The sequence below is a fragment of the Coregonus clupeaformis genome, chromosome 26 (assembly GCF_020615455.1).
Source record: "Coregonus clupeaformis isolate EN_2021a chromosome 26, ASM2061545v1, whole genome shotgun sequence".
NCBI classification, from domain to species: Eukaryota; Metazoa; Chordata; class Actinopteri; order Salmoniformes; family Salmonidae; genus Coregonus; species Coregonus clupeaformis.
The window spans coordinates 28613153-28633451 of record NC_059217.1 but is presented as its reverse complement, the minus strand read 5'-3'; the positions used below and the strand labels follow the sequence as shown (position 1 = coordinate 28633451).

The following is a 20299-nucleotide window of genomic DNA, read 5'->3' as shown; positions in this document are numbered from 1 at the left end:
AGTCCATGCCGCTCTGTCATTGCTTGTCCATATATGTATATAATCTTAAATTCCATTCTTTACTAGATTTGTGTGTATTGGGTATATGTTGTGAAATTGTTAGATATTACTTGTTAGATATTACTGCACTGTCGGAGCTAGAAGCACAAGCATTTCGCTACACCCGCAATAACATCTGCTAAACACGTGTATGTGACAAATAACAATTGATTTGAATTGGAGCATCTGTAACGGATATCCCTCCTCTGTCTCCTTCTGCTTCCTCCATTAGCTGTCTGTCTACAGGCAGAGGATCACAGACCTGTCTCCTCCATTAGCTGTCTGTCTACAGGCAGAGGATCACAGACCTGCCTCATCCATTAGCTGTCTGTCTACAGGCAGAGGATCACAGACCTGTCTCCTCCATTAGCTGTCTGTCTACAGGCAGAGGATCACAGACCTGTCTCCTCCATTAGCTGTCTGTCTACAGGCAGAGGATCACAGACCTGCCTCATCCATTAGCTGTCTGTCTACAGGCAGAGGATCACAGACCTGTCTCCTCCATTAGCTGTCTGTCTACAGGCAGAGGATCACAGACCTGCCTCATCCATTAGCTGTCTGTCTACAGGCAGAGGATTACAGACCTGCTTGCTATATTAGCTGTCCACCATAATGCTATCAGTACGCCAAGACAAGGTGAATGAGCATTAACGCCCACAGTCAACATGAAGAGTTTATTTTCGAAAACGCTATATCCACCAATTTTTCACATTTGTGTTTTTTCATCAGTCTGTCATTGAACAACACTATGCCATAATTAGATAGTGAAAAAAACACAACAATCTCTTTCATAATTTCTTTAAACAATAAAAGCAAATTTACCAACATTTCTGCAAATGGATATATAGCGATTTGGAATGAAACTCTTCATGCAGTATATCAATCAATATTAGTACAGTAAAGCTGAATTTCACTGACCGGTTTTGTGTGGAAACCTGAGCTGGGGGGCATGAAGTGCCTGGACACAGGTCAGAGTTCAGTGTGTAGGCCAGGTCACCAGTGGGACATTTACATGGTCGGTTAAAGACAGGCAGCGTCTCTACAGTCAATACTAAAGCCCCTCTCCTCAAACGTACACCCCTGTCTGCACTCCCCCTGCCACAGAGCTTCTGTAGACTGGTGTGTGTGTGTGTCTGTGTATGTGTGTGTGTGTGTGTGTGCTTGTGTGTGTGATGTGTGTGTGTGGGTGTGTGTGTCTATTGGTGTTTGTGTGTGTAGTCCAGAGAGGTAACCAGGTGCAGACAGGAGGCATCCAGACAGACACGTCAGAGTGTTTAAAAAGGGAAGCATGGCTTCTTGGCCCCCTGGGTTAAGGGAGGGAGCAGGCATGGACATCTATTTATACCAGCCCAGAGAGGGGAGAGCAGAGAGCAGGGAGAGGGTTGGCAGGCCAGGTCCAGTTACACATGGCTGGGAGGAGGTGGGGGGGGGGGAATCTGGTCAAAGTCAGACAGGCTGACCTCCCTATAACCTCTGGTGCTGATATGGGCCTTGCGAGGCGTCCTGGTGTGTGCTTTGCATTTGTGTCTGTCCGTGGAGTGATAGTCCGCTATACATGTTGACAGTATGATTAAAAATCACATCAGCGCAATCCAGTGCATAGCAAATCCTCACTCTCACACCCAGAGCCGTTAATATGGCCTGTATGGAAGCAGGATTAAGTTAGCTGATCTAGCACCAGTAAACTGATCAGCGCCAGTTAGCTGATCTAGTGCCAGTTAGCTGATCTAGCACCAGTAAACTGATCAGCGCCAGTTAGCTGATCTAGTGCCAGTTAGCTGATCTAGCGCCAGTTAGCTGATCTAGCACCAGTAAACTGATCAGCGCCAGTTAGCTGATCTAGCGCCAGTTAGCTGATCTAGCGCCAGTTAGCTGATCTAGCACCAGTTAGCTGATCTAGCACCAGTTAGCTGATCTAGCCCCAGCCTCATCTTTAGAGAAGAACAATGGCCTCAGTCATTGCAATGACAAGGCATGCAGCTGGGGTCACCCAGAGGAGGGAGCTTTACCCACACGTATGCACACAAGCATGCACAGTGTAAAGGCCACAGTCCCACTACTACCCATAAGCCACCATGCTAAAACCCTAACCCTATTACCCATGCATCTTCCTGGTGACCCAGAGGGCCCCTTGTCCATTAAGTCAACAGTTCTGAAACGTCCACCCCTCTGCCTGCCGGCTGCCTCCCTCAGTTTGACGGTGCCCCAGCCCCTGGCCATCTGACGAGGCTAGCGCCTGCTGTGGAGTGCCCTGCTGACACAAAGCTGCATCTGTCGTAGGTCTATTAATAGAGGGTGGGACACATACCTCTCCTCTGCTCTCTCTCCCTGGCTCTGAACATTACTGGACCACTGGCTGGCAGAGTGGGCAGACGGGGTTTACTACAGTATATACAGTAACCTTGATGAACAGGCTAGCAGCTAGGACGGTAGGCTACTGTACAGTTTGCTATGATACAGTTAACTACTACTGTACAGTTATCTACTGTACTGTACACCTAGCTATACAATTAGCTATGGTTAGCTATAGCCGACAGTTAGCTACCATAGAGTTAGCTACAGTTAACTATTGTACAGTTCAAGCTCTTGCCAGGATAAGGTCTGCCATGTAAACCATTGCTATCAATGCCAGCTAGCTACTCACAGTGTCTGTAGAATTAGTCATACAGGACAACCATAAAATGCATTGATAAAGCAGACTAATGCTCCTGTCTAATGTATATCAGAGATCAAATAAAAAGCTCTTGAGTCCAACTTGATTGTTCCTCAGGCCTGTGAGTGTGTGTGTGTGTGTTTGTGTGTGTGTGTGTGTGTGTGTGTGTGTGCGTGCATGCATGGCTGAATGTGTGTGTGTGTGTGTGTGTGTGTGTGTGTGTGTGCATATGGCAGTGCCAGCGAGTGTTAGTGTGAGATATATGACCATGTTGCGTGGCCATCTGCTCTGTATAACCATAAAGACACAGGCCCACCAGAGGCAAGGCAGCTTCACAGTATAATTTCCACAAGGTCTGGTCTGGGTTGGATGCATGGGGAAATGGATTCATGCTTATGTCTCTGGGTAGATGATACACAGATAAGGCATGGTTAATGCGATATTTATAATTCATTCCACAAACACAATATGGAGGCCATTCTGTGCCATACTGGAGCCCATGAGCAGATTAGAGGAAGGAGAGTAAAGAGATCGAGAACAGACTAAATAACTGAGCTATGGGGGTGTCTGAAGGGTGTTCAACAGCCGAACACAGGCTTGTGTCTAGTCTATGTGGCTCTAGTCTATGCAGGCAGTAGCCTATAGGCTATAGATTCCCACATTACTAAAAAGAGAGCACCATCTGAGTTTGCTAACATTAGTTATCTTAGCATAGATGATGGGGCCATACTTGCGAACATTAGAAATAGTTTAAGTTCAAGGTTAAGTTTAAGCATCAGCCAATTAAAATTGTTGACGTAGTTGCACGTGATCAAAGGTTACATGTTAGCTGTTCCCATTATATAAGCTTGCACATTTAGCTCTATGCTAACCTCGGCAGGTGGCCGTGATTATTTCCTGTAACAAATTGCTCATCAGCCTATCAAAGATCTTAAACTTTTTCTTGACAAACCAATGGCATTTCATAAAATAGGTCAACTTCGCCACCAGAGGGATACATTTAAACTTCCAAATTCAAGGTTTACTTTTGTTCCGCTTCACTTGGTATGTCTGAAGTGTAGAGTGCCAATACCGCATGATCATCGCATCCTTGACTAGGATACTTATGCTTTGTTCGTAACCAAGTGGGAGGCAGAAATTTACCAGTTGTGAAGTCGTAAATACCAGTTGGATGCATTCATGTACTTTGAACTCGTTGAGAAATTCCGATTGGCTAATGACCAACAAGCTTGGTAAACCATGAACCAAAAGTACAGCTATCATGCTTGTAAACAAATTATAGTGTTCAAAAACCATATTAGATTTTTATAAATAATGTTTTGTTGTTGCATTTAACTGCTGAAAATACAGTTATCGATGTCAGAGGTCAGCATGTGGGAGAAGTGGGAGCTCAGAATGATAGATGAGTTTCCCACTAGGAATTACCAATTGGAGGGCCGTTCAAGTGGATTTTTCCTATTCGTATGTGGTAAATTCCCACTTCTCACTTGGTTACGAATGCAGCATCACTGACGTTATGTTTTTGCATATATGACAAAATCCCATGTTGGTGCTTATCCGTTTCATGTACCGTAACTGTCCTTGTTTTCCTTGTGGCACACAAAGCTAAAGCGGTTGACTCGAAAACGTCAGTGCTCATTAACCATGGGTTCGAGACCCCTCACTTCAATTAATTGTTTTATATTAAGGAAAACACTGTTCACTGCTGGTAATGCATATACAACATTTTACATGTAAGTGTAGGCCTACACGTCTATGTAATATAGCCTATACTACAGTAGCATTGATTATTTATGTAGCAGTGTCAGGAGCCTATATGTCGGTCTGCAAGAGGGACTCCAACGTGAAGCTCCTCATGAAACGTATTCGGACTCACGATAAACGTCTTTAAAATAACTACAATACTGCATCAGTAGGACGCTAATGAGAGTGCAACCTGTAATCCAACTGTATTACACTTTGTAATGCTTGTCTTCGAGTCAAATAACACATATGTGACAAAGTAGATGATTACACAAATGCATATAAAACGTTGTAGACCTACATTTAGGTGTACACGTCCATGTAATATAGCCTATGCAATATGATTATTAGGCCATAGAAGTGTGTTTGTCTGCAAGACTGAAGAACGAGGTAGCTCCTTATTAAATTCATTCTTAATCTTCATTTTCAAGCTGTTGGCTTTTCAACACACAATACATGTAATTCTACATTTCAAAGGGAGAAAAAACTCATGTGAGATTTAAACCCTTGCCACAATCTGGACAATTATGTGGAGCTAGGCTCTACACAGTGGTCTAAGGCACTGCATCGCAGTGCTAGCTGTGCCACTAGAGATCCTGGTTCGAATCCAGGCTCTGTCGTAGCCGGCCGCGACCGGGAGACCCATGGGGCGGCGCAGAATTGGCCCAGCGTCGTCCAGGGTAGGGGAGGGAATGGCCGGCAGGGATGTAGCTCAGTTGGTAGAGCATGGCGTTTGCAATGCCAGGGTTGTGGGTTCAATTCCCACGGGGGGCCAGTATGAAAAATTAAAAATTAATGTATGCACTCACTAACTGTAAGTCGCTCTGGATAACAGCGTCTGCTAAATGACTAAAATGTAAATGTATTTGACCAGTCAGTCAAATGTGATGTAGTTGCTTTGATTATCAGAAAGTGCTGTTGGAATTATGTTAAGGACGCTTCCATGAACAAGTGTTGGAACATGTCCAACTACGTTGACGATTTTAATTGGCTGATATTGTTACAGGAAATAATCACGGCCACTTGCTGAGGTTAGCCTAGGGCTAAATGTGCAAGCTTATGTAATGGGAACAGCTAATCACGTGCAACTACGTCAACGATTTTAATTGGCTGATGCTTAAACGTAACTTTGAACTTAAACTTTTTCTAATGTTCGCAAGTATGGCCCCCATGGGTCTTTGAAGCTGTTTCCCACATTGCGAAAGAGATCAGATAAGGAGGTGTGTGGTTCCCTATAGCCGTGGTCTTAGGGATCTTAGGTCTGACCTTAGATCTTAAAGCTAAGCAGCATGGGATCTATACACCATATGCCTGTGTAATCGAATGCCTGGCATGTGCAGACTTCTAGAGCCATGGGCAGTACTGTCTAAGGATAGCCTGGGTCTGAGGTTGGGGCCAAGTTTGGAGCTGGGGCTTGGGGCTTGGCTGAGGATGGGGCTGGAACTGGGGGTGATGTTGGGGTCATGTTCGGAGCTGGGGTTGGGGGCTTGGCTGAGGATGGTGTATGGGGCATAGGGCTGGAACTGGGGCTGAGGTTGGGGTCAGGTTCGGAGCTGGGGTTGGGGGCTTGGCTGAGGATGGGGTATGGGGCATAGGGCTGGAACTGGGGCTGAGGTTGAGGTTGGAGCTAGGGCTGGGGCCTGCAGCTACAGCTAGGGCATAGGGGAAACGATTAGGGGCATTGGATAGAGCTAGAGCGGCCCCTGCTCCTGCTCTTCTGCACTGAAAGCATGACAGGAAGGTTGTGTTACGGGCCAGGCCAGGCACAGGCTTGCTGGGGGAGTCGGGGCGAGGTACAGAGGGGGCTGGGGTGGGGGGGCATAGGTCTGTGCAGCTGCAGGCTGCAGCACATTTTGGGCCAGTAGAAAATAACAGTTTATGGCGTCTGCCCAAGGTCAGCTCTTTGAGAAGAGGAGCTGGGAAGGGTCCAGAAGCGCTGCCTGCAAGGCTTCTTGTTTGTATGCAGTCAGTCAGTCAGTCAGCAACAATTAAACCTCCAATAAGAAAGACCAGATTCTGTATAGCTTCCAGTCGCTGTACAATAACACCCCTCTCCCCCCCCCAGTAACCTCTGGACTAGTGCCCTCTTCTTTTCTACGTCCTTTCTAGCCTAACCTATCCCTTCACTTGAACTCTCCCTCTCTCTCTCCCTCTCCTCTCATCCTGCTATCTGACTACTTTGGCAGAGGAACACAAAATGGATAGGAGAGCTGCAGGGAGCTGGAGGTAGAGAGCGGACGCCATTTTGTAACGGCTCCAGGCACAGCAGAGAGATAGGATAGAGATAACATATGATATAATATAAAATAGCTTACAATATGTTACTTACTGCTAGGGCCATCTGTCTGACCATGGGGTTCTCTGCTTGGCCAAAAGTCCTGTGCCATCGGCCGAGGTCTAAGTCATGCAGCCTAGAGAGAGAGAGAGAGAGAGAGAGAGAGAGAGAGAGAGAGAGAGAGAGAGAGAGAGAGAGAGAGAGAGAGAGAGAGAGAGAGAGAGAGAGAGAGAAAGCGAGAGAGAGAGCGATAGAGAGAGAGAGAGAGAGAGAGAGAGAGATCAGTCTGTTTGCAGGGCCTCCAGTCTCTGTAGTCTGTTGACAAATAAGCTCACCCCACAGTCTCCCCAAGGTCTCCCAACGGTCTCCCCATGGTCTCCCCACTGTCTTGCCTGGCTAAGGAAATTCATTAGTGGAGCATGTACCACACCACACCCTCTCTGCTCCCTCCGCTGAACACTGAACACACGCCAACTTTCTGTGCCGCATGACCAGTCAACACCAACACAAAAACCTGCATCCGCACGAGCACCAACACAAACATAAATCCCAGGAACCACAACAACACCACTAATACCAACACTAATGCCAACAACAACTCCAAGACTAACACCAACACCCACACCACCACACCGGCCTCAATGGGTCCATACTAAACTCTGAGTTAACCCTCTGTGTAAAATTTTTAGAACAACTAAAGTAGCTGTTAGCGTTTCCCATAGGTAAACATATCACAATTAGCCAGCCTTGCTCCCACGAGACCTTGTGGAACAGCTAAACTTTGAATATGGATGATTTTCTATCTCTCTCTATAGCGCATATTGACCTATATTAAGAACTTTGATTGGTTGGTGCGCTGCTACCGTCTAGTTCGTTCATTGGTTGATGCGTTATTTGTTCCCGGAAATATAAGTGCGCACGCGTGACTCGTGGTAGCAAGGCAGCTAATTGTGACATGTTTTCCTATGGGAAAAGCTAACAGCTAATATAGTTCTAAAATGCATGGAGTTCGTAAGTATGGACCCAGCGTGTCCACAGCCTGGTATTGTGTTATGTCACCAACTCGTTGCATATGAGTGTGTGTGTGTGTGTGTGTGTGTGTGTGTGTGTGTGTGTGTGTGTGTGTGTGTGTGTGTGTGTGTGTGTGTGTGTGTGTGTGCGTGTGTGTGTGTGTGTGTGTGTGTGTGTGTGTGTGTGTGTGTGTGTGTGTGAGTGTGCCTACAGATCTCCCATGTGAGAGCGAGTGTGTGGCGGTGAAAAGGGGAAAGGATAGGGGTAGTTACTTCAACATCATAGTCAACTCTCCACAAAGCTAGGAGGAGAAGAGGATTCCTGTGGTAGCATCGGCTGTCCCTATTGGACTGGAGGAGAGGAGCACCAATTACCAGCCTCCACTTAGCCGTGCTGCTGAATGGTGATCATTCTATACAAGGGCACTACTTGCAGTTGGAGTACGTAGTCTTGTCAAGGCAGCCAGGGGTCTTTTATATATTGTTTTTAACGTTTGTAATTACAGCTGAGTGAACTGGTTCTACGCCAGTGCATGTTTATGGCCCTGCTGTGAGTAACCCAACTCCTGTGACCACGGAGAAACATGGGTGGAGCAGAGACAGTGGAACTAAATGTTTGACAGTTTACTAAACAACTACTAATTTAGAACCACAGAGTTACCGCAAGTCGGCACAAAGACAACAGGAGCACTGCCTCCGCTATTCCTGCACCATTTCAACATAAACATTTAAACATCAAATCAACAAGGCTATATATGCTTAGTTTAATACACTGAAAACAAACTTAAAGATACCAAAAAACAATTTAGTCCAATCTATGTTGCTAAATATCATGTGGCTGCCCATGGTACTGATTTGTGTGTGTGTGTGTGTGTTGACGAGTCGAAGGGCTTGAAGAAGTAGGTGCCGACTGCAGAGGACAGGGGACACTGACTACACCAAACATAAGGAACACCACAGTTGTGTCAACTTGACTGGATGTCCTTTGGGTGGTGGACCATTCTTGATACACAGGGAAACTGTTGAGCGTGAAAAACCCAGCAGCGTTGCAGTTCTTGACACAAACCGGTGCACCTGGCACCTACTACCATACCCCGTTCAAAGGCACATACATTTTTTATCTTGCCCATTCACCCTCTAAATGGCACACATACACAATCCATGTCTCAATTGTCTCAAGGCTTAAAATTCCTTCTTTAACCTGTCTCCTCCCCTTCATTTACACTGATTGAAGTGGATTTAACAAGTGTCATTAATAAGAGTTCATAGCTTTCACCTGGATTCACCTGGTCAGTCTAATGTTTTGTATACTCATTGTATGTGTGCTGTGTATGATGGCACAGTAATACACAACCATTTGAGCTATAAAGGCTTCACAAATAATGCCAAACTACTTTAATTGTATTCTCCAAACTGAAAGGAAGAACATTAGTCCATATTGGTTTTCTTTGTGAGAGGGTATTCACTTTTTCTATGACTACATGCATTTCCACAACACCTTTTACTATACAAATATGAACTATTTTTGCAATAAATTACATAAATGTCACTATCATTTACATTTTTACATTTTAGTCATTTAGCAGACACTCTTATCCAGAGCGACTTACAGTTAGTGAGTGCATACATTTTTCATACTGGCCCCCCGTGTTAATCGAACCCACAACCCTAGCGTTGCAAGCGCCATGATCTACCAACTGAGCTAATCAAGACATTACATTACATTTACAGATGTTTTGATCTTAGTAAATACACTCATTCAATTCACTATTCTACTAGCGCTGCTTAGTTTGAGAAAATGGTGGTGAGGAGAGGAGAGGGAATGGAGTGGATAAAATAGCAAGGGGGAGATTTCTGGAAAAGCCTTCCGACACTCTGCTCCAGTAGCCTACCTCTAACTTTACACTTCTGCAGAGTCTGCAATTTGTCTATGACAAAATCACCATGGCGACGACTGAGGCCAAAAAAGGGAGATAATATATGAGTGCTGGAAGAAAAGCTAGGAGAGGCTCTCAGCCTGAATGCTATCTGGAATATCGCTCAGACTGGCAGGTACATAAAACAAGTATCCATCCAAACCATGCATATGGTAGGGGCCCTTTGGATGTGGTACACAACCAATTACAAACTCTCTAAAACATGACTATCTACTATCTGAAACTAGCCCAACTGCAAGAAACTAAGTGCACACAAGTTTATTTTGCTGGTGATTTGATTCGCTCATTTGACCTTGCTCATTAGGTCTGCTGAGGTAAACTGATCGCGTGCAGTTCAAAGTTAAGCCAAAAAGGCCTACATGGGGGACTTATAGCGTTAGGGGAGGAAAATCTACATCATCCCCAAACTCTCCCCCAGTCCAATATTATGTCATTATTACTGTGCTCAGCGTCTCTGCAGAGCTCGTGTGGTTTCATGGATAAATCGCATGTGACGTCCCAGCTGACATCCCGATAAACGCAGAGAGAATGAAATGGCCCCCAATTCTCAGTGTTGAGCGGTGTAATGGGCTAATGGCTTCCATGTGTGAGGAGAGAGGAGAGGAGAGGTAGGGGGTCTGAGGGGAAACCTTCACAGTCTCTGCTCTGCTTCGGCCTTCTCTGGCCCCAGTGTATTGTATAGAATCCTGCTTTACACTGAGACTAGAGGACCTATAGTGGCCACTGTTACCCACTCTTTAGTCTATAGTCTCCTTCACCCTAGGGCTGTAAGCCTGGCAAGCTAGTCTACACAATCTATAACTGAGCCGGCGGCCCAGCCTTAAACATACCAAGTTAAATGAATTCATTCACATGGCAGAATACAATTGAACTCTAGAATTGCCTGATTAATAAAACATAAATGGTACTGAAAACAAACAAACAAAGAACATACATTTAGGAACACTGTTGACTGCTGGATTCTGTGTATTTAATAGCTAAATACTGGTCGTCCCTTGTGACTCACTGGTCAGTATGATGCAGGTCTAAGTACCACGGTTGTTCCTCCTATCAACTAAATGTCATAATAGTAAGAGTTGAACATCTAAGTCCATTTAGATTCTTCCAACTAGTAGTGACTTGTTTGAGCTGATCATGAACGAACCACAGTGTTGACTTATGCAATCTGTCAGTGACATACAAACTGGCTAGGTGGAACTGCAAGCTCATCATATTCCTATGTGTCTGGGCATATATGCCTATATACAGTACAGAGTTAACTCTTCTAAAAAATACAGTCTAAATATCTAGGCCTAAGTATCGTCACAAATCCTGCAAAGTAAAATACTGTACATCATACTGTAGTCATATCTATACACATATCAAATACTGTACTCATATCTAGCTGAGGAAACATGCACACGGCTGCAAAAGACATTGTCAATATTGCCAAAGCTAACACCAACAGCTAGCCAAAACCTAAATAAAGCTCTACCCAGCACAGCATGCGTGGCCAATTTAATAGCTACATTGTTTTATATTCGTAACTCAAAAAGTGATGTAATTTTTTTGTAATCTAATAGATACAGTACATTACAGAAATCCTTAAACAAAATAATTCAAGCCTAGATTGAAAATGACACTAAACACTAGACTGCATTTAGGCTTACTGGTCTGCTGATTAGATGAAAGAAAACCTTTTAAAAATAATACAGTGCACTAAATGTCAAAAGGAGCAGGGGCGCAACTTTCACTGGGAACGGGGGGGGGGGGACATGTCCCCCCCACATTCTGAAATTGCATTTTTGTCCCCCCCCCAGTTTTATCATTGGAATGTGATACAAAACGAGGCAACGGTGTGCTTTGGCTGTTTGGAGTGTTTATCTGACTGGATAAAAATAAATACAAATAATGTCCCCTTCTAAACCAAAGTTGCGCCCCTGAAAAGGAGTAATGGCTAGTTGAATCAGTCGCATCATTTCTAGCTTCGTTATTGTAGAAATTGAATTTGTGGTGAGCATTTTGTTTCAATGATGGCCACCATCCTCAGATATGTGCTTAACATCTGGAATGAAAAATATTGGATGGAAATCACTAATACTACAACCTCTGTAATGAACAGAAATCAAATTATTCTAAATACCAATTTCTCCATTTAACAAATTAAGCAAAGTACTGGTGGTTTATGGTTATGTTGTGCTGGTGGATGATTCACTTTCAGCATGAGTAGCATTGGTAAGAAAACATTGAACAGTGTGTCACATGAGTCAAACCACAGACCATTTGCGTAAAAATACACTTCATATGCTGAAACCTAGCTACTGTGGACAAAATGTAGGCCTACTGTAAGCACAGGGTTAAATTTAATTCAGCCATTCAGCATCAATCCAATTTGCTCAGGACAAACATCGTTTTCAGATCAATACATATTTCTCAATAACCAAAACGTTATGTGTTGAAATGAATTATGATTCCCAGCGTCGTATGAATTATGAATCAGAATTGTACAGTAGGCCTATTCCTTACATTAATTAACAATGTACGCATTGCTCTAGGCTTGCGATGCCAAACAAGAGGCTAATCTCTATCTTCCACCAAAATCGATTTAATTAACTGAGAATTAATGGTTTTATTGTGACAACTAAATTGAGTAAGAATTTAAAATCTATAGGCAACAATTAAATATTATTAGCTGAAATGTGGGAGGCAATATGCAGTAGTCTACATTTCCGAACCAGAGTTACTGCTAAAGACCCATTTGAATTTAAACAGAGAAATATACATATTTGACTAATGATAGACAAGCAAAATTGTGATGACTGTGAATTATTAACAGTTAAAAATGATTGGGTTGATCATACTCGTTCTAACTACTCAGAAGAGAAACTCTGTCCAAATGATTGGGTTGATCATACTCGTTCTAACTACTCAGAAGAGAAACTCTGTCCAAATGATTGGGTTGATCATACTCGTTCTAACTACTCAGAAGAGAAACTCTGTCCAAATAATTGGGTTGATCATACTCGTTCTAACTACTCAGAAGAGAAACTCTGTCCAAATGATTGGGTTGATCATACTCGTTCTAACTACTCAGAAGAGAAACTCTGTCCAAATGATTTTTGTGATGAGAAATATGAGATGATCCAATAGAGAGGAACAAAGCTAACAGACTGTGATTATGAAATATATATATAAATGTAATGACTGTAATGACCATGTAATGAGTCTCTCTCACACACGCACACACACACACACACACACACACACATAATTTTTATCTTACAATTCTGTGAAATAGCATTGATCTATGTAATTTCCCCAAATGTATCAAAATTAAACACAATATAATAACAAAAGGGGATAATAATATACTGAATGTTTTAGGGGATCACACTGTTTCCCCTGTATTCATTTAGCAGTGGTGCACCAAAGAATTGATGGCCCCACACCCAAAACTAAAAAAACACTTTCAGTGTGAACTGAAAATCATTTACATATATATTTTTCTATAATATAATCTTTGAGAACTAGAAATAAAAGCTAAAAACGATTTGGCATGGCGGGATTACTGACCGGGCACGCAGGGCACATGCTTGGGGTCACAATTGATTTTGTTATAATGTTTCAGCATAAGACCATAGAATTAGCCATGGCAAAATGTGTTGAATTGCTGAAAAATGTGCTTTAAAATTACGCTTTTTTTCCCCTCTCAGCTCCATGGAATTGTAGGATTCTATAAATATAGCACATTTTTGATCCAGAAAAAAACTTGCTTATTTCTAATAGCACACATGCCTGGTAATATACTCTAGTATGGTGCCATGTATAGACTATGGTAAAAGAGTTATCCCTAAAATATTTTTTTCCATCTCTGGGGGGGGGGGGGATTATAGATGTCAACATAATTTTATTTTCATTCTTTTTGGAGTAGAATGTCATTTTAAAAAGTCTCCAGAAATTACCTTCTCACAGTCCTTCTACAAAATTATTTTCCCGGAAGGGGGGGACACACACAATATCTGTATTCAACAAGGATCAAATGTCTACCGGCATTTTCAGTTATTACGTTTAGCATCACCGTACATAGAGCAGCATTTTGCATTCCAGCAGCATACCGTCACAGCTGCATTGGATGTGTCTATTTGCCCTGTATTTCTTATGTATTTGAATGACTGTACATAACATGGGACAGCATCTTGGTAGCTAGTGATATACAATACAGTATATGAGACGCAACTCTAAGTCGCTCTGGATAAGAGCGTCTGCTAAATGACTAAAATGTAAATGTAACTCTTCTTTAAAAAAAAGAAGGAAATGGCTACTTATTACTATACTTTCAAAGCACCTTGCATTAACGGTAATCAATTTATATAACATTTTGTCAAAATATCTCTTTGTAATGAAAATATAACACAGTAGACCTATTATGTATAGCTATGAAAAGAATGAAAACCAAACATCAAGGTTGGGGCATTATAAACAAATATTTCATATATAATCCTATCACCTGATTTCAATAACTGTTACAAGCCACATCCCACTGGGCAAAACCTGGTTGAATCAACATTGTTTCCATGTCATTCCAACAAAAACATTGATTGGATTTGAAAAAAGTAATCAACGTAAGGGAATTTAAACTTTTTTTACCCAACTTTTAACTTAAATCGAATGACATGGTGACATGTTTTGTTGATTTCACGTTGAATTCACATTACTTAACAACTCAACCAAATGCAAACCAAAACTAGACGTTGAAAGGACGTCTGTCCCAGTGGGACAGCACTATAATAAACTACTCCTCAGTTTGGTTTCCCTGCAAAAACAGATATGATGTTGAAATGCTATGGCATCTGTAGGACCAGCATCACTACACGTCAATCAAAAAGCAAACCCAGTGAAAATGCAAGTTTAAGTACAAATTCAAATTAATGCTCAAGTACAAATACATAGACTTGCCTATTTTACACCGGGGGCATGCTTACATACAGTTCACAGTATACACACACAGTAATAAGGCAAGATAGATAACTATCAAGTTAGCAACATTTATTCAATGGTTAATTATTAGAAATTGACAGGAAAGAATCATTTTGACATTTTCAGTGCAGCTTTAAATTTTTTACCGGTCTGTGTGTGTGTGTGTGTGTGTGTGTGTGTGTGTGTGTGTGTGTGTGTGTGTGTGTACAGTACATGCGCACATTTGTGTGCTGAGTCTGCCCAAATTCTTCTTTGTATCTGTGTGTACCTACCGTACAGTATACTGGACTACAATGCCCATATGTGAAGTAAGGGCTGTCCAGGATCTATGATTGGGCAGGTATAGTGTTACAGAGAGAGAGAGAGAGAGAGAGAGAGAGAGAGAGAGAGAGAGAGAGAGAGAGAGAGAGAGAGAGAGAGAGAAAAAATACTGCAAACCATCTGCCCCTCCACATGCAATGGTGTTAGCTACCCCTGGAAGACTGCCATCCCCGCCAAAAGGCCTTAGGGGCGGGGTAGCGCATTCAACTGCCAGCCAAATTCATGCACTATTGGGGGTTAGCAAGTGGGCACATACAGGATATCCATGGGTAAATCAGGCCTACCTCCATGACCATGAAGTTCCATATATGTAATAGACTGAATACAAACAACTATAGAAGCCTGTCAGTACAGGCCTCCCGCTCATTATTTGAAAATGCGGATAGGAGCTAATAAGTAAGCCTATGCTTTTTATAAAGCAGATTTGTCTATCAAATCAAATCTTATTCGTCACATACACGTGTTATTGCGGGTGTAGCGAAATGCTTGTGCTTCTAGCTCCGACAGTGCAGTAATATCTAACAAGTAATATCTAACAATTTCACAACATATACCCAATACACACAAATCTAAGTAAGGAATCGAATTTAAGAATATATACATATATGGACAAGCAATGACAGAGCGGCATCGACTTATAGAATACAGTATATACATATGAGATGAGTAATGCAAGATATGTAAACATTATTAAAGTGACTAGTGTTCCATTTCTTAAAGTGTGCTAGTGATGGCTATTTAACAGTCTGATGGCCTTGAGATAGAAGCTGTTTTTCATTCTCTCGGTCCCAGCTTTGATGCACCTGTACTGACCTCGCCTTCTGGATGATAGCGGGGTGAACAGGCAGTGGCTTGGGTGGTTGATGTCCTTGAAGATCTTTTTGGCCTTCCTGTGACATCGGGTGTTGTAGGTGTCCTGGAGGGCAGGTAGTTTGCCCCTGGTAATGCTTTCGGCAGACCGCACCACCCTCTGGAGAGCCCTGCGGTTGCGGGTGGTGCAGTTGCCATACCAGGCGTTGATACAGCCCGACAGGATGCTCTCAATTGTGCATCTGTAAAAGTTTGTGAGGGTTTTAGATGCCAAGACAAATTTCTTCAGCCTCGTGAGGTTCAAGAGGCTCTGTGCGCCTTCTTCACCACACTGTCTGTGTGGGTGGACCATTTAACTTTGTTAGTGATGTGTACGCCAAGGAACATGAAGCTTTCCACCTTCTCCACTGCGGTCCCGTCGATGTGGATAGGGGGGTGCACCCTCTGCTGTTTCCTGAAGTCCACGATCATCTCCTTTGTTTTGTTGACGTTGAGTGAGAGGTTATTTTCCCCATCCCAGAGCCCTCACCTCCTCCCTGTAGGCTGTCTCGTCATTGTTGGTAATCAAGCCTACTACTGTTGGGTCGTCTGCAACCTTGATGATTGAGTCGGAGGCGTGCTTGGTCACGCAGTCATGGGTGGACAGGGAGTACAGGAGGGGCTGGGCACGCACCCTTGTGGGGCCCCAGTGTTGAGGATCAGCGAAGTGGAGATGTTGTTTCCTACCTTCACCACCTGGGGGCGGCCCGTCAGGAAGTCCAGGACCCAGTTACACAGGGCGGGGTTCAGACCCAGGGCCTCAAGCTTAATGATGAGCTTGGAGGGTACTATGGTGTTGAATGCTGAGCTATAGTCAATGAACAGCATTCTTACAAAGATATTCCTCTTGTCCAGATGGGATAGGGCTGTGTGCAGTGTGATGGCGATTGCATCGTCTGTGGATCTATTGGGGCGGTAAGCAAATTGAAGTGGGTCTAGGGTGACAGGTAAGGTAGAGGTGATATGATCCTTGACTAGTCTCTCAAAGACGGGGCGATAGTCATTTAGTTCAGTTACCTTTGCTTTCTTGGGTACAGGAACAATGGCGGCCATCTTGAAGCATGTGGGGACAGCAGACTGGGATAGGGAGAGATTGAATATGTCCGTAAACCCAGCTGGTCTGCACATGCTCTGAGGACGCGGCTAGGGATGCCGTCTGGGCCGGCAGCCTTGCGGGGGTTAACATGCTTAAATGTCTTACTCACGTCGGCTACGGAGAAGGAGAGCCCACAGTCCTTGGTAGTGGGCCGCGTCGGTGGCACTGTGTTATCCTCCATCGGTGGCACTGTGTTATCAATCAACAAATTCACTAAACAACAGTGCAAGTTCAACGTCTAATGTAGCCTAATTCCTCTTCTTCATGAAAACCATGAAATACTGCTCATTACCTCACAGATAGGCATTTCACATCATTGAGTATAAAGCTTGTATCCTCAGTTTGATTGTCCATTAAGTGAAATATCGTAGGTTCTCATGATATCATAATTACTTACAATTTAAGGGTATTGGGGAAAACATGGGTATTGAGTGTAATCTGCTAAAACTACATTTTGTGCCAACAACATATAATATCTAGTATGAATTATTATTATCGCTAGATAATTCCGTTCTCATTTATTTTGGAGCTGCTAAATGTATCACAAAATGACAGCAACCTTATTATAATGAGCAGATCCTGACACACTGAATAAGACATTTTATATTACAAGGAAATAATTGTCAGATTGACTTATTTGCTTCAATATTAGCTTAAGATCTGTAAAGAGAGGATCATTTATCAGAGGGAAATGTCTGTGCATTGCAGGGACGTGACTTGTTACTATTTGTATTATAACTGCGATTGTGTATTGAAAGTGTATGTTTTTTGTAGGTATGTATGCTGCTGTGCAGAGAAATATAAGGAATATGAGAAAGGCATAGGAGCCAGTCACGTGCCTTCTCCTGTTGCTCAAAATTACCATGCAGAATAAATAAATCGTATCAGTTTAAATCAGGTCTTCGACGAACAACAAATACGCCTGTGAATACGACAAAATTGGAATAACTCATAATTTCAACCCAACCCTAATTTACATCGATTTTTGACCAAATTGGGTGCCACGATGTATCACTCCACACACACCTAACCCAAAACCGCATCACTCACATTAAATATCTCCACAAATGTGGCCTTCCACAGACCCAATGATTACCACGAAATCAGATTAACTTGGCAGTAATCAACGCACTATTAACGGATCCCTCTGGTTTGAAGAAAAACACAGATTTTTCTAGATTTTGAGCGGAAGTCACAGTATTATACTTTTTGAGTTTGAGTAGTAATAAATAGTAATTTGCCATGAATTAAACAATTTTATAACCGATATAAAGTAATTTGTGCAATACACAACTATATGTAATGGCTTCCGATTGCGATAAAAACTGTAGCGCGTATGAAGTCCACTATTTTGTACAAAGAGAACAAAGAGTAATACACTTAAATTATACTAAAGGGAATTCAACACATGTACACAATGAATAGACTCACACACACACACACACACATAGAGAAACAGGTATTACCTACAGATATTCCACAGTAGAGGCGATTCCGAAACGTTACGAATCCGGAGGTGAAATTCTAAGCAGCTTCTCTCTTCCTCTCTTTTTTTCCTGCGGGATCCACATATCTGTTGAGGAGAACAGAAATCCATCAGCCTCTGTGTCCCCGGCAGCTCTGGTAAAGCAGCCAGCCAGGCAAGCAGGCAGGCCCAGTGACTCTCCAGGCAGTCCCCCTCGCAGCCCAGCCAAGCCCCAGCCCAGAGCCCAAGCCCACGGCTGCTGCTACCTCGCCTGGCTGCCGTGGACTGGGCCCAGGCCTGGCGTGCCTGCAACAATAGGAGGCCATGAGGCTGTCTGGAAGGCTCCAGCTAAGCCGTCTGCTAGTTAACAAGTCTTTGAATGAGGAATGTTAGCAAACAGACAAACAGCATGTCTGATGCATGCAAATAGCACAACCAGTCCAGTCACAGCCTTGGCTGCCCACACGAATAATTCAGCAGTCTGAAAAAGGAACCCCCCTCCCTCCCTCCCTCCCTCCCTCCGTCTTTCCAACTCGAATGCCTTCGCTACCAGACTAAGTGCAGTTACAGTAAGTATTCAAACCTCCATTTCCCAAGCTGTCTCAGCCCCTAAAATCAGTTACAATACTTAACTCAAACATGCATCGGTGGCGCAAAACAACGGTCACTTCTTATGTTTTTGCTGCAAAAAAATAAAACAAATTAATCAGCATTTTCTGTCATTGCCTTTTTCTGTCTTTTTTGAGGGGAGGCACCTGTCCCAGAACGAGCTCCAGCCCAACACAGCATTCACTCCCCTATCGGGAGAAAGAGTCAGCTAGAGAGAGAGAGAGAGAGAGAACGAGGGAGGGAAAGAGAGGGAGCAAGAGGGAGAGACACAGGGAAAGCAAGGAAGAAGAGGGAGGTGCAGTACTTCTAGGCGAGAGAGTTGCTGGCGCTCATGAAGAGCATGTCTTTAACACGCAGATGTGCAACACGCTCAGAGACTGGACACGTTCTCCTGCTTGTCACCCACAGACAGTCACTAGGAGGAAGAGCGTGAAGAAGAGGGCTTAACCCAGCAGGAATGGAATGGCGCCCGTACGCACACATCTCCAGGAGGAAGAAGGCCCTTCATGTGGCGTGAGACAAAAACGACAAAATGACGACAAAAATAAGAAGATATTTAAAATAAACGCCAACACAACTCTTTCACAGAAGAATACACAACTCTGGGTAACAATGCAGATGAAAAAATAACACAAAATAGGATAAATAACACCAAGATACAAACTGCCGCAAAAAACGGCGTGCAAAACTACGAAAAGGCCCCCAAAAAGCATCTTGCTGCCAGGTTTTTGCAGAGCCACTGTGCATACAGTTGGAGGCAGAGGGTTAAAATCCAGCTAGTAGTAAAAAATGTCCCTCTGTGGAAGGGCGGGCTGTGGGGAGGCCCTGACTGGAGAAATAGCAGCAGACTTATTTTCTTTTTCTTTTTTCCTCCCCACAGAGCCAGAGTCTCTCCCTCGCATGCAGCTGGAGCTAAGAGAAGGAGAGCGAGCGAGAGAAGAGAAGAGAAGAGATGAGAGGAGAGGAGGAGAGAACAAGCACAGAGCGAAGCAGAGAAAAGCTCGACTGATGATGAAATAGGAGGTGCGGCAGAGCGCGAGAGCCAGACACTTCTTGATCACACGTCCAACACGGCAAGGAACTGTATTTGCACTCGAGAGAGCGAGAGGGAGGGAGAGAGAAAGAAGGGAGGGAGATGGAGGCCGAGACGGAAAGCGAGAGAGAGAGAGAGAGAGAGGGGAGAGTGGGAGGGCGGAAAGCAGGCAAGGGTGGGAGGGGGTAGAGGAGGAAGAATGACACAGAAATCCACTCTTCCGGCAGTGCGCAGACGCACGCCATACTAGCACACTCTACACCCCGGCAATCAACTACAGAGAAGATCAGAAAGAGAGAGAAAAGAGAGAGAA

General features: G+C 43.6%; 1 long non-coding RNA gene across 2 annotated transcripts in view; it reads right to left on the bottom strand.

Moving 5' to 3' along the window:
- Positions 1–5594: 5594 nt before the first annotated feature.
- LOC121540601 overlaps positions 5595–20299 on the bottom strand; it is a 111836-nt gene continuing 97131 nt past the window's right edge. Inside the window, exons 3-4 of one of the 2 annotated variants that reach the window (XR_005995515.2) lie at positions 18346–18452; positions 5595–6846 (exon numbers count right to left, since the gene is read on the bottom strand). This is a non-coding gene — a long non-coding RNA (uncharacterized LOC121540601). The remainder of the gene's footprint in view (positions 6847–18345; positions 18453–20299) is intronic. The other variant, XR_005995514.2, reaches the window with a different exon arrangement.